The sequence below is a fragment of the Pygoscelis adeliae genome, unplaced genomic scaffold (assembly GCF_000699105.1).
Source record: "Pygoscelis adeliae isolate BGI_AS28 unplaced genomic scaffold, ASM69910v1 Scaffold316, whole genome shotgun sequence".
NCBI lineage: Eukaryota > Metazoa > Chordata > Aves > Sphenisciformes > Spheniscidae > Pygoscelis > Pygoscelis adeliae.
The window spans coordinates 1,732,896-1,745,476 of record NW_008824905.1 but is presented as its reverse complement, the minus strand read 5'-3'; the positions used below and the strand labels follow the sequence as shown (position 1 = coordinate 1,745,476).

The window sequence follows — 12,581 nt, the reverse complement described above, 5'->3', positions numbered from 1 at the left end:
AAGGCAAAGCAATTTAACTGGTGGGTATGGGAAATAAAACCCAAGAATGTCATTAATGCCACGACAATAGCAAATTGGGTCTGAGGCATCCGGCTGAGACACTGCTCAGTGTCAAACATCAGTGCTGATAGGAAAACAGATTTGACAGAATTTAGATGCAAGTGCAATGATCGAAAGCCAGAGATGGAAGCAAGTACAGAAATAATAATCCCAGTTCTTCGTTAACATATAGATGATTTTCACAAATCAAAAGACCATTTTTAGTGTTAGTTCCAAATGAAAGCATTTTAAGTGAGGAGTATGAAAGCCAATGGTTTGAACTTGTCCAAACCATAGCAAGAAAAAAAACCCAGAATAATTATTAGGGAAAACATTAGCACAGTAATAAGGAGAAGTAAATGTCCCGTAAAGCCTGAAGCGCAGATGAAGGCTTCCTGGAAAATGGTTCAGTACTCTCATCAGTTTGATAGTAAAAAAAAACCCTGTTGTTTTGAACTTCTGTCCCATGTTTATCGCTTTTACATGTTTTAAGAAATACTCAAAGAACAGAGTGGCTTTTGCAGTATTCAGAGAGTAAGAGTGGACCCCATCTCCTGTGCATCCTCCAACACCGAGGTGCTTTGATGTCTGAAAAAGGCTGTGATTCTAAGAGAAAGAAAAGAAAAAATTAAAGAGCCTTTATCACAGTCAGGTCCAGGACAAAGCTCCAGTGAGAGCAGCCTCCTCTGCCTTTTACATATCTGCACATTACACATGAACAAAACCCCGTTCCAGAGAGGTGAATGCAAAAACTCCCTTTTAGGCCAAAGCTGCTGCTTCTTTTTGAAAGAAGGATATTCAGAATCATCATTTGCAAATCCTGGGAAGTTATCTCTCATTTAGGAGCAATGTAAGAACAACTCGCATTTAACTACGTGTAGCGTTTCACAGCATAAAAACAGAGACAGCAAAGTCTTTTACATACTTTGCAAAAGAACATATCTATAAAGTTCCTTGAGAGCTACGGTAAGATTATTCAGATTTTAACTAACAGGTAAGTAACAACGGTTGTAAGACTGCAAGAAAATGCAACAATTGTCATCTAACATAGAAAGGGATCAAGTGACAGGGGGAAAAGCAAAAATGCAACTATGGTGGGGAACAGCTGCCTACCAGGCAGAACAGACAGCAGTGTTACAAACTGCAATGGACAAAAGATAGAGACCAGAACTTAGCAAAACAATCACAAAAAAAGTTTTCAAGAAACATCTCTCTTTGAAGACAGTATATGTGGGGCGTACACAAGAAAAAATGAAGATTAATTGCTTCCCAAAACACTGGAAGAGCACAATGGTTTAACAATAGGAAAATTTGACTTATAGCAGATTCATAACTTTCTAGCAGTTTTAAATTAAAAAACATAGCTAAGTTGTTCCCCTCCCTAATGTTTTGAGCTGGATTCTCAAATATTATGATTTATAACTGATGTAATCATTGTTTTTCCACATCTGCTTAATGTAGTTGAATGTTTTCGAGTACGGGAAACGTGTGTGTCGTATATAGAACAGAATATTGCCATGTTGTCCTGGTTTCAGCTGGGATAGAGTTAATTTTCTTCCTAGCAGCTGGTACAGTGCTGTGTTTTGGATTTAGCATGAGAATAATGTGATAACGCACCGATGTTTTAGTTGTTGCTAAGTAGCGCTTACACTAAATCAGGGACTTTTCGGCTTCCCATGCTCTACCGACTGAGCAGGCTGGAGGGGCACAAGAAGCTGGGAGGGGGCACAGCCAGGACAGCCGACCCAAACGGGCCAAAGGGACATTCCACACCGTGTGACGTCACGCTCAGTACATAAACGGGGGGAAGCTGGCCGGGGGGGGGGCCGCTGCTCGGGGACTGGCTGGGCATCGGTCAGTGGGTGGTGAGCAACTGCATCGTGCACCGCTTGCTTTGTTTGTTCTTTTTTTAGAATTATTAGTAGTATTCGTATTTTATTTTATTTCAATTATTAAACTGTTCTTATCTCAACCCACGAGTTTTCTCACTTGCGCTCTTTTTTTTCCGATGCTCTCCGCCATCCCACCGTGGGAGAGGGGAGAGTGAGTAAGCGGCTGTGTGGTGCTCAGATGCCGGCTGGGGTTAAACCGCAACACATGTCCAACAGTAAGAAAAAGGGATATTCTCAAGCAAAAGTTAAGAAAACTTACCAGTTCCTATGTATCAAACTACAGCTATACGCTACCACAACTCCTGCCTCCTATACATTTGTTTTAAAATGTCACCTATCTCCTTCAAGACAGAATTTCACAAGTACAGAACACAACATAATTCGTGTTATGCTGCAGTATTTTATGTAAAGTTGTAATTTTGCAAGAAATACATACCTCAAAAGTTATTTGCAGGCATGTATCAGTGTTTAAGTGGAAACGTGAACATAGTGGAAAGTTACCGTAGAACTGAAGAAGGAAGCCTATCAACACCCATCTATTAAACATATGCAAATATGCTCTGGCAAAACCGCAGACACCCTGGCAAATCACGGCCCGTAACAGCTCCAAGCCTTCACCGTGCCCCTGCTGCCGGCACACTTGGAAGCCAAGGGCTGTCACTGTTCCTGTGCCCTGCAGATGAGGGAAGGGGCTTGCACGGCAAATAGCCTCCACCAAAATGCCCTCCCCATCCACGTGTGCGGCGTCATCTGATGCAACGTCAGCGAGACAAATATCACACTCTCACGTGGAGACCGCGTCTCCTCCTCTCAGACATGTAAGTCTGAAGGCACACAGGAATTTATAGAGCAGAACTAGCACTCCCATTCTTTATCCCTGCTTTGGTGTTCAGTGTAGCATTATTTAAACAAATAACAGGGCTTCCATTAATCAAAACATTTTCTATTTCCTTGTTTATTTTAGCAGACCTGATTAATCAATTGTGGGTTTTTCATTAAAAGTGTCAAATGTGAAAATTATGACTTCTGTATCAGATTTGAGCTGAAAAGGTTGGGATTATATGTTGTAACATTACATGATATATGTGGTATTATATGATGTGAAAAATAGTTTGACTGTTCCACTGAAAAAAAAAAAAAAGAAGCATCTCTCCTTACCTCACTAATTCTATTAAGTGCTTTAAATGGTACCATTAGCGCCAAAGAGCATTAAGAAGAGAAGAATTACCTTTCCTTCCCCACCTTAAAAGCTAGCCCATGCTTCTCCCACCCTTTCTCCTGCTGTTCTTCAGGAAATATTTTCAGTGTGGTTACAACATGTGTGATCTGCCTGTGCGCAGAAGGCCATAAATCCATATTACCAAATGTTTATCTGAGCTTTTGAACATCTTGGAGACCGTGGTATCAGTATCCCACAAACCTCAGGGTATACCAGCGCAGGAGAGGGAGCTAGCCAGATACCGTGTCGTTACAAAGAACATTTTGATCTGGGGATGTAATGAGTAGCAGGATTGCAGGAAGGTTTCCTTGGTGGCAGCTCCAGCGTGTAGGTGCAGGTGCACTGCCCAGACGGAGTGCTGAAACAATGCATTTCTGGCACAGTGAGGACTCCAGCTTGGCTCGACACGCGCAGCTTTCACATCCAAACCTTGTTACTAGATCAGCCTGGAATGTCATTCTAAATCCATAGTCTCCAGGCATTAATCAAGAAAGGGGGCCAGCAGGAGGGGGGATAGCCTATTTAGAACTCATAGCAGGGGAAAAACATACCGTCCAAAAATGCCCTATCAGTGAAAGGAATTAAGTCACTTTCCTAGCTTGTGGTCATTTTCAGAGACATAATAAAAATAACCTGTGGGACCCATAGAGTACCTGCAGTTAAGTTGTCATCACATGCAGATGTATGGTGTCTTTACTATTGCAGTGCATTACATTATTTCCTTAAATTGGTCTCATACTTCAGTGCCTGGAAAAGCACCAGAAGAATTTACTGGGGCTGCGAGACTCGGATTGCACTGAACAAGCCCCACTGGGCTCACTTGGAAAAGCACGGGAACTCCCTGCCACTCAACCATTAAGCCTGGGATAAAAGGGAAAATGAAAAGCTCCGAGTGTCACGCTGAGCGGCCACCGCGACCCGAACTGCAAGCTCTGAAACCAGGGAGGGCTGCTCCTAAACTGCTGAAACGACACCGTGGCACCCCTGGGCGAGAGCTGTGCCACTGCCACTGTCACACCACGGCCCGGCATCAGAGAGCACGCGATGGGGCTTTGACTGCGAGAGATTCTCGTTTCCATGAAAAACACAGACACAAAGAATTGTTACGAGGCTTCGCAGAGGAATGTCCAATTTTGTGGGCTCTCCATAAGCACCTGTGAGTGAGAGGGGAAAAGGAGTCGGGGGAATTAAGGAAATTCAGAGACCAAGAAAACTGGGAAAAGATTTAAGACAAAACTAAAGACAAGGAAAACAAAATCGTACACTTATTTCATGGTCGAAGAGAAGGGAGGTGTACGTTGGATGACAGGAAAAAAACCCCGTCAAAAAGGACACGACACACTTTTTAACGTTCACAATATTTTACATCTGAGACACAGTACTCCTACTTGGCATACCCCCTGTTGGCATTAAGCAAGCTGCCCTGTCTTGAAGTAGATGAGGCTGAAACGCAACCCTCAGGCTTTCTCCTGAAGGCTTACTGACTCACAAACCAGACTTCCATCTGCTCTCCATAAGCATTGGGTGCCTTCAGGATATTTTGAAAATAAAATCACTATTGTGAATCACATAAAGATTTTCACAAACATAAATATGAACTCTGTAGTGCAAACAAACAAAAGATTCTCTCCCCATCCTCCTCCCTTTTTTTTTTAAGTAATCAAGAGAAGCGAGGAGAAATATATTCTTTATCCACGCAGATCTCCGCTAGAGGCTAGGAGTTTGGTTTCTTTACCTTCCTAATACCCCTCAAGAGATGCAATTTAAAGCTTGTAAGAACTGCGATACGGTGGCACAAAGAAGTGATACAGTCAGTGTACATTGCTTATAAAGCACATGTTCCTTTTCAAGAACACTTGTAGAAGCAAACTGAAAAAGACTGCAATTACACGAACTTGGTTTCGATGAAGTATCTTTGACATGCCCATTGCAGCCAGAAAAGAAGATCCTATAAGACGCTGCTGATTTTTATGTAAATACTTACTTTTCACTGATGAGATCTAAGGAAGAGCAGTGAAATGATTAAAAGCATAAGACATTTCCGTACAAAGAAAGATTAATTGGCATCACGCAGGAGAAAAGACAAATACGTGGCATCACAGTAATCCAAAAATAAGGGAAAACACAGTGATACTGAAAAAGAACTTTTAACTGCAAATACTTTTTTGTACACGGTCAAATTAGGTGCAGACCTCTGCTGCAGCACAGGAGATAAGTAGATTCAGTTTGGGGTACTGAGGAATTTTTCAACCAAATGTTTATTTCAAGAACCTGATTGCTCAGACCTCACCAAGGATGTGGGAAATCCAGTTGCATATCCATCCTTCATTGGATCTCTAATTATTGACATAGCTCAAACAGGAGAGCTTGAAAAACGCAGCCACAAAAGCCAGTAATCGCTGAGTTATCCTGAGCTCATTAGGGGTTGCTCTTTGTCTCTCCCTGCTCCTTTCCGCCTCTCTTGCCCTCCCTGAACATTTTAAAGATACTAGGTTTTTTCCAGATACGAGTTTTGGAAGTTTTGAGCAAAGTGTTTTCCAAGGAGTTAAAACAGATCCCTCAACAGATCCCTCCCTCGGTATTAATTCTGGTTCCTGGAAGTTAACCGTCAAGAACCAACCTCTGGTCTCTTAGGCCAGGCACAGGTATGGGCTATCTATCGCAGGGGCCGGGGCTTTACCCTGCTAAGCATTAGAGAGAAATTCCGTTTACGGCAAGACGCCGTGATTCTCCAGTTAAACTTTAACATTGTCTGCCACAAATGCACAGCTTTACCTACAGCAGCTGGCAACCAAAGCAATACCATTACTGATCAACACAGCGCAGGAGAAGTTTGCCATCATAGTGAAACTAGGATATAGTTGGCAACTGAAGAAAGTACTAGTTATTCCATACAACTGTCCATTACAAAATCTGGACACACCGACTTGAGCCACAGCTATTTCCTGGTCTAACTAGAAGGCAAAAGTGGTTTCTCAGACACCCATGTGTGGCAGAAATCACACGCTGCCTCAGGATCACCACACAGTGCTCTGGCCGACGTTTATATGTCCGGACAACAAATCAAAAGCACAAAGTTTCCAAAAAAGTACTCGTAAAACTACGGGACACTGCAGCTTCATTATAAACATCCCTTTGATGTCCATTACTAATGAGCAATACGCAGATCAGCCGCCACAGTGCAAACTAAAGCTACTCTTGCAGAGGCAGAGCAGATGTGTTCAGGTTATAGTGTGCTGGCCAGGCCTGCTGCCCTAGATGGGTGACACGCTGCGCTTGGCTCTGTGCTGCCTCAACTCCTCTCCCTCCACACTTCACACACTTATTCTTTCTAACGTAAATTTTAAATAAACAATGCAACTAATCACAGTGCACTGCATTTTAACTTACGTGCTTCTTAACATTTTATGTGCAAACACATTAAGTAATTAAAGCCCCAGTCTAGGGTCCTTATTCAGGTTTTTGCTTGGAAACACATGTAAATACGTGCTTTAAGTGTTTCTCTAAATACGGAAGCAGCTAAGTGAATGCCTAATTAGGTCCCTTGTTTGGGATCTCACCCATTCCCTGTTATTGTTTCTAATATTATTAATTACACTGCAGTCATGCCAGGAAGCCCATTCCGGTGGGCACCTTAAAGGGGCCTTTAAAAATGCAGCTTGAGAGGGTTAGGCACATTCTCCGTGCGTGGGATGTGGCTGGGTTTGCAGCACGTTGACTGGCAAATCTTATGCAAACAATGAGACGATTTACAAGAGCTTGATAAAAACCAGCACGACAGCACCAGCACATATCTATTGTCAGCATCGCAAAGATTAATTCAGTATAACTTCTGTTCCACATTAAGAGAGAACTGAGGCCGGTGGGAAGATACGTGGCTATCTGGTGAGGCAAGACGTAGAGAATTTGGTCTCGCGGCCTGCAGAGCTCCCTTGGAATGAGTGAACGCACAGGGAAGTACTGCAAAACGGTTCCCTTTATTTTCAGGGAATCGGCAAGAGGAGAAAGAGCGATCGTGTTTAGGTCCGATTGCCTTATGCATCTGTCTGTGCATCATAACACTGTCTTCAGACGTAAACGACCGTGAATAATTTCTGATTCTCAAATTGCACACAGAAGCTTCAACCCAAATCACATTCCAGACAAACGCTTGGCCAATTTCTGTTTTCTGAGCCGTTTTTCCTACTGTTCTGTTCTTTGTGGTGCTAGTACGACTGCACTAACAAGGAGGGCAAGATAGCCTTTCCCCTATGTTACAATTTTTTCTCTCCTAAGATTTCAATGATTTGTAATTTCCATTTCCCTATTTCAAATGTGTATGGTTAGCTTGTTCAAAGCTGTAAAAAGCCAATCTTTCCTCTTAAGAGACTTTATCTTTCTTACAAGATTGAAGTTGGAATTGAAAAAAGAGAGAAACTGAAAGTGAAAAGTAGTATTTGCTGTATTTAAATACAAGCCACATGTGGAAGCATACATCTCCAAATTAAACATTTACTGAGTTGGCAGCAATGGAATTTTCTCCTCACACATGCAGATGTCAAGTCTGAATGTACTCTCCTTTCTACCTATGCATCATCTATCTGCCGCTTGCTCTCCGTTGCCTTGCATACCTAAGTAGCGGTTAAGAATTATCCCCTGGACTTCTGCACTGCCACTCTTCCTGTTGGCACAATGGCATCACTTCATTTCCAAAAGATTTGAAGACTACGATGAAAAATCCTGGATACCGAACAAGTGAGACGGCAACGTGCATAAGTAGGAACCTAACGGGTGACTGACTAAGCCGTAAATACTACTGAAAGCAACAATAGCGTAGGTACTGAAAAGCTTCAAAAATCAGGCCACGCTGCTCGTGAGTTAGGACACTAACTCTCATATATGATGAATACCATCATACAAGGAAAGGGCTCTGGAGTTACAGATAAGCATTGAGAAGAACATTTTTTTCCCCCCATATGGCTGGAGAAGGGCTCCAGCTGACATGCCTGGAGTGACACCAGTCTTCACTGGCTTCGTTCTCATCCGGGCTCCGTAGTTGCACACCCTTTGCCACCCATTTCCCCAAAGTCACAACAGCAACTGGCTTGGTATTATTGGGATATTGTTCAACAAACACAGAACACAGTTGTAACCAAAGACCCAGATGGTTTTGTAAACGTTAAGTATGATGACAAACAACTGAAAAAAAACCATATCTACTTTTTGTGAACTATAAAACAAAGTATTGCCCTCGTCAAACTGTTTGAAACCAGTGTCTCTTTTCTAAGAGATCCAATGAAATTTACTCTATCAGTCATGGCAAAGTCCTTACCAAACTGGAATGTTGAAGAGAGGTATTTTTTTCTCAACCCTGAATTCTTTCACACTGTAATATTACTAGCAGTATGGTAATCTCTGCCAATTAGGGGGTGGAGTCTGCTGATCCTCTCCAAGATTGGAGACTGCACATTTTGGAAGCTCCAGATGTTTTCACCTTTTTCCAGAAATGACGTTTGGACTTAACTGGTGGTCTATATCCATAGCATCCGATCGATAGAGACACTAATGAGCTTCTGATTTGCAGGCGTTCAACACTACTGAGAAGCTGACTTCTCTTGCATCAGCTGGGGTAGCTGAAGAGTGACACACCAAACGGACAATGAATGGGGTCCGCAGATACACGCCAAGAGTGAGTTGCCAAAGGGTTCCCTTTCAGAGCCAACTGAAGTAAACAAACCATCAGGGCAACTGGAGAAATGGCTAACTGTGCATCTGTCAACACAAGGACAACCTCCTGTTATATTTGTAAAAAAAACCCTTCCTGATCAACAAAACAGAAAACACCAAAACAAATACAGCCTGTTTTCCTCTAACTCCCATTCAACATCCTGCTCTCTGAAAGCTGGAAGGAGATCCACAGTAACAGGTGCCATCACGTACAGGCTCATGCTGCCCGTTGTAGGTGATCTGCTCCTACCTCTAGCTGCTGTAATCAATTAATTTACAGGCAGCCACAGAGCATGCCCTGGCTGGGGAGAAACGATTTCCAGAGGCTTCGGGCTGGATTCTGGGATTACCACAACCCCTGCAGGTGGGTGGCTGCTGCCTCGCTGCTCCCAGGGCGCAGCTGGGGCACAGCTGGAGTTCAGTTCGGCTCCCGCCGCCTGCTCCTCGAGGGAGGAGAAGTTCTCTGCACATCTTCTGCCTGGCACGGTGAGACTGCCCATGCCTCAAAGCGTGAAAATGTGACGACTTCTCTCGCAGCTCTCGCCTGGATAAGTGGGGTAGGAGCAGCGCTCTTCTGTAAATTGCTCTCAAATCTGCAGCGTACGGCGTACAGCAGGGAAGGGAGAAGTTGCCTCACGCCCCACACTTAGGAACGTATTGCTGGCCGTGATTTGGCCTACAGGTCTTTACAGATTAACAGATGGTATCTTAGAATATACCTGACAATAAAATGGGAGGGAATTCCAACCCCAGTTAATGAATGACTGCCAAATGCTGCGCCCACTTGCAGCCAAAACAGACCACAGCTGAACTACAAGAGGAGAAGGACAGAAGCTGATGGGATGGTTCTTGCCAATAACAAAGAACAACATGCCATGTCTGAAAGCACCCGTGTATCATGATGCACTTCTATCACAAACGAGGTGCATCACCACAAAGCCCTGAATGCCGGACCTCCCATGCTCAGACTGATGCGTGCCAGGGCCAAAACCAAATGAGTTTCACTGCTGATGAGATAAGTAAGTGATTTCAGACCATTAGTTCAGGGGAAAAACTAGGACCCGTGTTCTACAGTAAATGGCTCCTTACCTGGCTCTGTTTTAGAAAAGAATGCGCACACCAGCAAGAAGAAATGAAAACACTGCAGCCACACAGGCCAAGCGTGAAGACAAAACACTACAGCGTACAGTATCAAAGATACCACATCTAGCACGCTGCCACGGAAAACTAATGAAAAATCAGGGCAGGATTTCACACAAAATTGAAATAGTACAATTCTACTGCAAGACGGTCACGTCATCCTCATTCACTAGGACAGATGCTCAAAGTACCACTGATCAGACAGAAGGGAGCCCAAACTTCGTCTTTTGCTGTGCTTCTTCATTCAGAGAACTTTCTGCTATTGTTCCATAGCGTGAACATTCTCCATTTTCTTTGAACAAATTGTATTACACTTGTTTCTCATCAGATTACATAAATTAGCTGAGAGTGAATGGATTCAATTACAGTCCAGATTCCAGACCTCTTAAGAACTTACTGCCTAACACATTCCTTTCATTTAATAAACTGGAACCAAATGAGGATTATATCATATAAATAATACTCCCTTGATAGGGCAATGCAATAAAATGGCAAAAATACTCAGAGGAACCACGTAGATCAAATACAAGAGCCTCTGATATTACCCACCAGATTTAAAGTATGAACGTCACATAAACTTAACTGTACAGTATTTTTACTTTGTATTGTGAACAAGAATCTGATTCAGAGGGTACTTAAGACCAAGTTTAATATCTTCTGACAGCCTCAGACAGCTAAGGAAAAAATGTGTTGCAGCAAAGTATGGATTTCCATATTTAAAAGATAATTTGACAGCTCTGCACAAGATACTAACCTCTCCTGCAAAATCCAAGATTTACAATCTCCCAAGGGACTGAAAGTAAACATGACCAAGAGTAAGGGCTTCGTAAAGCTCTGAGTGAGGCAGTTTCCCAAACTGACTTCTTCTTTAAGAAGGCAGCATTTTGGAACAACTTAAACTGATATGACAACTTTTAGGAAGAACCACTTCTGACAGAAATATTCACCCAGTCTTTCAGCCTGAGAAGTAGATATGCCATCTACAGACGGACATTTTTATACCTGCCTAAACGCGTAAGCATCCAGGGAAGAAAAATGTGATGATAAGACTTAGATTTGGAGCTCGACAAGAGATTCAAAGCTGAAGGCACAAAATTATACACAGTCAAATTATCCCCATTCGCAAACAGCATTCTTGACACACTTGACATGTTCTTGACACACGGGGGTTGGACCAGATGACCTTTAGAGGTCCTTTCCAACCCAAACTATTCTGTGATTGTATTTTGAAGAAGCTGGGTAGAAAACTAAGAGGCACAGGAACAACACTGCCAAGGTGGGGGATGACCATTAAATGTACAATTACCTGTAAGAAAATTCTGTTTAGATTACTGAATAATGGCTGAAGACAGTTTTGATGACAGCCTATGTAATTACAACTTGTCTAATCCTAAAGCTGTATTTAACCCGTCATGCAACTACAAATACAGGATCTAGCAGGTGAAGTTCAAATTTAAGACTCCAACCAAGAAACAGGATGTTTTTGTCTACTCAATAAAAAGGTTTTCAGGGGACGTGGTAAGTTCTCTGCCAACGAGATTCTTTAAATCAGTACCGTACTAGCCAAGTCTTTCTTCCTGGGCTTCTTCATACCTGTCTTCCATCTGCCCAATAACATTCTCAATGTTAACCATAAGAGCCATGGTGGGAATGAAGCGTGCTGCTCTGAAGACACCTAACTGATGCAAAATGGGGCACTTGGCAACTCCAATGAACCATGGGATACATAAGTGTGGTTAGAGATTTTCTGTGACGTGCTGGGGCTTTCACGAAAAGCCAATTTGTACATGCGATGCATCAAGAACCACATCATTTAACCATAAAGTGAAGGGTTTTTCTTTAGCCAGTGTACAATGTAGCAAGACTTCAGTATATATAGGTATAGTTATATATATTTATTTATCTGTATATGAATCTCATTAACTACAGTGCATACATTAATACATACATATATATATAAAAATAAACCAAACTACCCTTCCTGGCACTGCGTATGCTTTATCTGGACTTCCCTTTATGTTCAGCTGGAAAGTTCAAATGCAGTTTTAAATGGATTATACGTGGAGTTTTATAACTAGAATATAAGTAATGCTCTATTCCCCCCCCTCTATTTTTTTTATCAAAGAGGTAAAATGAAATATCACCTGAAGCTATATTCTATCACTAGAAGGAATGAACACACTGAGCTGTCCATTAAGTTTGCAGTGTACCCTAGTTTTGACACAAGGAAAGGAAACAGAGGTTGAAGCATATGTTAAATGAGACTTTTTCAACTCAGAATAACCAGGACTAAGCACACCTACTGGATACAACAGTGACATTTCTTATTGGATACGACGACAATGATTTTGAAGGCTTATTTATGAGTCACTAATAAAATCCTATTATGTAGAAAGGACGTAACATGCAAAGCAGACACAACGTTACGTTCACTCCTGTTCTTAATTCAGTCACATAAACAGCAACTATCTGTTCATCCCTGTCATTTAAAAGCATAAAATCAGGATTTTTGCTTCCCATCTCAGGTAGCGCTGATTTTGGTATCTCTGCCTCATTACTGACATCTACTGTCCCGTGAACGAATA

General features: G+C 42.4%; 1 protein-coding gene across 1 annotated transcript in view; it reads right to left on the bottom strand.

Annotated features, from left to right (window-relative positions):
- The window catches only part of LOC103917716 (chromosome unknown open reading frame, human C4orf22), a 183,957-nt gene that overhangs the window by 15,973 nt on the left and 155,403 nt on the right, over positions 1-12,581 (bottom strand). The gene's annotated exons all lie outside the window — the stretch shown is intronic.